This window comes from Sciurus carolinensis, chromosome 6 (assembly GCF_902686445.1).
Source record: "Sciurus carolinensis chromosome 6, mSciCar1.2, whole genome shotgun sequence".
Lineage (NCBI taxonomy): Eukaryota > Metazoa > Chordata > Mammalia > Rodentia > Sciuridae > Sciurus > Sciurus carolinensis.
This window is the reverse complement of record NC_062218.1, coordinates 81,601,850-81,607,194: the sequence shown is the minus strand read 5'-3', so window position 1 is coordinate 81,607,194 and position 5,345 is coordinate 81,601,850.

Sequence of the window (5,345 nt, the reverse complement as noted above, 5' to 3'; positions counted from 1 at the left end):
TTTGACTTATTCTCAATGTCTTCCAAAGAATAATTATAGTAATTCTGCTAAAGCAATCCATTTTTTCAAGTAATTTATTCAACTATGGTTTTCAAAATAACTTTGTTAGAATCCTTTGCATATTTTAAAGTCTCAAGATCATCATTTTTGTTTTGTTTGTTCTCTACCTAGAATAGTTAATTACTTGGTTTCAAATCCCCGCCTTCTCACTTAATAACAAACAATTTAAAGCAAGTCATATTTCTTTCTCTTGTCCTGACTTTTCTTACTTTTAAAATTGGATTTATAACTACTTTGTACAGTTGTTTTGAGGAATACATGAGACAGTATGCATAAAGCAGTTAGAATAATGCCTAGCTCATTATAAGCATTCAATAACGCGTAGCTATTAAAATGATAATTATATGACATTTATCTTTCTGAAATTTTGCTGACAACCTAGTTGCCTTTTATTTAGCCATTAGGAGAATTCACTGCTTTTTACTCTTTAGAATAAGCTAATAATGCATATTTACTTAATTTATTATTAGGTTACCCCATTATATCTTTGGTGTTATTTACATTGACATGTGGTCATGGTAACAAAAACTTGAGATAAGTCCCACAGTGATTTTTACAGTTGGCAGTTTTTATGCAGGGCCAAACAGGTAAAAGAGGGGATGAGAGGAGGCAGAAGGAATGAGGAATGTTTTTTTTTGTTTTTTTTTTATTTATGGGTGAGTCCAAATCATGTTCTTATCTCAGTGTTAATAGGTACTTATTTTAGGAAGTAAATGCGTAAGCCATAGTTCCTCAAGGACTTCATAATTCAATGAGATATGAAGGTGGGGTGTCATGCATAGGGTACCTGCTCCTGCTGTGATGAAGTCTCCAGCAGCTCTGGAGTAGTCTGGGAGTGGAAGAGCACCCACAGTAGAAATGGCCACTAGATGGCACTGTCACCCCACAGTCACCAACAGGATGTCCTTCCATGCTTCTATGATTTATGATCTACCAGAAGAAATATATTAAATTATTTTGCAATATTGATAAAGACATTACACTACCTTTTACCTTTGTAAAATTAATGTTGACTACTGTTCAACACCCTTTATTGTGTAATAGTCTAACATACAGGCACAAGAAAATGTCAGATCCCTTTGCTTCAAAAATGAGACTAATTTTGGAAGCATTTACATAGCCCTACTTTAAATTTTAGATATGTCTTAAGCTCAGGTATTCATTTTTATGTTCTGTCTGAGCATTTTTATAACAATGTTGAAGATGGCTTAATAGAATATTTTGGAATACATTTTCTTTTATTCAGGTAGAAAGCAAATTAGGAATAAAATGATATGACCTCATTCTGCTTGGCTCTACTCAGCTGACTGAGTTGATCTACATAAAATGTTCATCACTATTTTAGAAACTAATATACATGCTTCATACCCTTCATAGCCTAGGATTTCATGAGGCAACAGGACAAATGAAATCAGAAATGGAGGCATCACCTCATTTGAGCAAAGATTAGTGTTAGATACTGAAGATTTAGAAATAAGGGATATAATAAGGGCTTTGTTTTTTTTGTGGGCTATATTTTGTTTAAAAACTAGTCCAATCATAATAGTTTAAAATTTGGGACGGGGGGTTGGGTAGCCATCAATTAGAATTTGTCCTCTCAGACAAGCCATAACCCTCCAATTTTAAAACATCCACAGTGAACAATGAACAACAAAAAAAATTTTTTTTCCAAACCAGAATTTTTATATTGTGATTTAAAACACTTGGGCAGACTAGGGGTTTAGTTCTGTCATAGTGTTTGTCTACCTTGGGTAAAGCAAGCAGATCAGACCCATCACCACACCAAAGAAGAAAAACAAAACTTGCATTTGGGTATTCCAAATTTAAATTTTGGTTCTACCACAAATCTCAAGTACCCTCTGTAGTCTCTAATCTAACCTTACTTTTTTCAGTTTGCAAACTGGGGACATTTCATAATGCCTATCACAGGGTTGTTGTACAAAGTGATAATGTGATACATAACTATATAGTAAGTTAAAATGCCTTCTTGAGGTTATCAAAAGGAAGGTTCCACAGACTAACCATCTTTTCTGTTTTCAAAGCCACTGATATTTAAACTATGATCCTTTGTTGTGTATTTATCACAGGAACTGGAGGCATAACCCAGTGGAACAGCATAAACCTAGCATATGCAAGGTCTAGTTCGATCCCTGCAGCCCTCTTGTCCTAAAAAAAGATGCTTTTCTTGCGTTGTCTTGCATAGTCTACTTACTGTTCCCATCAAACATTTTCTACAAACAAAGCATTTTCTACAAAATAAATGTGTGGTTTGTATTTGTGCTGTTTGGGTGGCCATTGATCAGTTCTTCAGCACACAACTGACTCCTTGAGCTATCTCTAGAACCATAAAAATATTAAAAGGTCACTAATTAGAGGGTTTGTGCAGCTCAAGTTAATCATTTTTTCTACCACTTAGAATATTTTCCAACTAAATGAGCTGAACAGTTGCCCAATTAAAGAGCTCTACCTGATGCTGTGCTCCAGGTTTATCACCCATAGCAGAGGATACACTAGTTTATCTGGCAGAGCACTTCCTTCCTGGGGTGGGGGTTTATTTCATTGTCGCATATGCAGTACTTTGTGTGGGCAAGGGCTCACCATCCGTGTTCTTTATCCTTCCTTAGAACATCTCCCTAAAGAGCATCAGGTCACATCTTGGTTTATCCTAAGTTTGCTTTATGAAATATTAGAGCCATCTTACATAACTGTTTAGGACTCTGTACAACAGTTCTGGGTTACAGGTATGATGTTCAGAAATATGGGAATAACTCCAAATCCTACATCACTTTCTTAGAAAGGCTATCATTCACAAAGATATAGTTCTTATATTTTTAAAATTAAATTTTTCTTTTATTTAATATAACATTTAGAATCAAATTATTATTCATTTAGTTCCTTAAAGAATGCCTCATGATACAAATTGAGCTATGATATATTTGGGCCATTTATCACAATATTATGTTCTTCCCACTTTTATAAGAAAAAAAAAAGAAAGTAATCACTTGAAATAAATGAATTTTTATAAAACTACTTACTATTCTGCTATTGATAGAAGAGTTTTGGCTAGATTAGGAAGAAAAATGTGCGTTGTTCCCAGATCATTTTTCTAAATGTTTGTATGTGTACAGTGTTATCAAGGGGAAGAGTACACAAGTTTCTGAGATACAATTTTTGCTGGCTGAGAGCCTCCACTGTATTTGGAGAGGCAAGAATAGACACACAGCATAACTACATGACAGTATAAAGCAGATTCTACCTAAGAGTCTAGTATCACTCATTGCTGCCAAGGAAGTTTCAAGGACAGTCTGAGTGAGAGAAGTTGGGGAGTGGCTTTGTGGAAAGGGGATTTGGTTGAATATGTAGACTGAAAAAGAATTTGCAAAGGAGGAAATCATGCAGAAACTCCAAAAGACAGAAGTGAATAGTATGCTTGCTCTGCCGTGGTTGGTGAAAAGTGGTTACTCAGCAAAGAACCAAGTCAAAGGTGATTTCAAATTTTAAAGGAAGGAGAAGGAAAAAGTCAATGTATTAGGAAAAAAGTAGTGCAGCAACTTAATTTTAAAGAATGGGGAAAGGATTAAGGGAAATTTGTCAATGTTAGAATGAACGGAGGGAACCTGGAATAGAATCTTAAAGGTTACCCAGTTCACCTAAGTCTTAAGGTTGAACAATCTTGAATACACTCTATTGTATTATACTATAGTTAGAGATCTCTATGACCTTGTTTCTACTGTAGAGATAAGAAAACATCTTTAGATGTAAAATTTCTTGCCCAACTCACAGTAAGTGTGAGAAGGGGTAGGAGGGAAGGATGGAATTGATAAGTAATGAAAGGTGAGTGGTGGTTTAGAGGTCGTACTCAGCCTGGGAATGTCTCTCACCAAGCACTGAGTTCCACAGTGATTTGTCTTCTTCTCACTATAGAGATGTGAGAGAAGACAACTTCACAACCAGGTTTTGAGTTCTATCGTACACAAAGTTTCCTCGCCTTCTAGAAAACAGTAGGTTTTTTTTTCGTTTGTCTGTTTTTTGTTTTGCTATAAAAAGCCTTTTCCATGTTCCCATCACATGCCCAAGAAAACCCATCACTAGACAGAAGCACTCAGTAGAAACTTCTAACATTTTTATTGGTACGGGGAATTAATGCTGGAGGGAGTAACTTCTCCTGGAGCTCCAGGTTACTGAGATACCTAGAGAAGATCAGAAAAATTTATTATTCTATAACTTGGTATTTTTCCAGTTTTCAATATGTGGAAACCATTCCCCTTTTCTATACAGTCTCCTATTCCTCCTTTTTTAAACAAATTTTGCAAGGAAATAATGTTGCTTCTTTGTCAGCAGGATGCATGCTAAGTTCAGTGCTCTGGTCCCAACTACATAGAAGGGAAGTGGAAATTATAGCTTACAATGTGAAATGGACGGGCACCAGGCTTTTATGTTAATGTAAGCATATCCGTAAGTGTAGTTGGGATTGAATTAAGAGTATATCGATGCTGCAGCCTTTACAGGAAACTTCATCTAAAATACATGGAGCTGTGAAATTACTGGTTGCTGGAACTCAAGATCATCAATTAATATTAGACTTACGTCGTTTGTTTATAACCAAAAAACATTCTCACTCAGTTTGTTTTAACCTAATACTTTTTTCTTAGTCTAGATTTTCATTTTAATTTACTTATTATTTTTTGAGGAGAGTTAAACATTTTAAGTGACTCATACCTCCAGAAACATGACTTTACAGAAGAAAAAAAAAGACAGGTCCAGTTAACCCATAAATGATGTGCTCATGCCCATCCCCGGCACTATTTTATAGAGAATCCTCTTCATTTGAGGAGTAGCTCCTAGACTTTGCTGAAGTTCAGATGCCTCTTTTAGAATCAGTCTGAATACATGATAGTCAAATCTTCTATCAAGTTTTTCCCTGAGAAGCCAACAATATAAATTTCTGTCCTGGAAGGAGATGTCTGAGAAAATGGAAGGAGAAGAACCAATAATTAAATCAACTTTTATGAAAGAGAAAAAATATTGTTATGAAAGCTACTGACAAAATCCATCCCCAAAAAACAAATTTAAAAAAATTAAAATTGTTCTTTTTATAATGTATATTATGTTGGAAGACACCACCTACAGGTGAAGTAACAGGTCAGTTTTCATGGACATACTTCTGATGATCAAAGAGCTTGACATTATTATCCCCGATCTTATAAATTTGAGCATCCAAATTCTCACAGTTTTAATTAATTCCAAGTTTATCATAAATATATTATCCTTTGAACTAGCAAAGC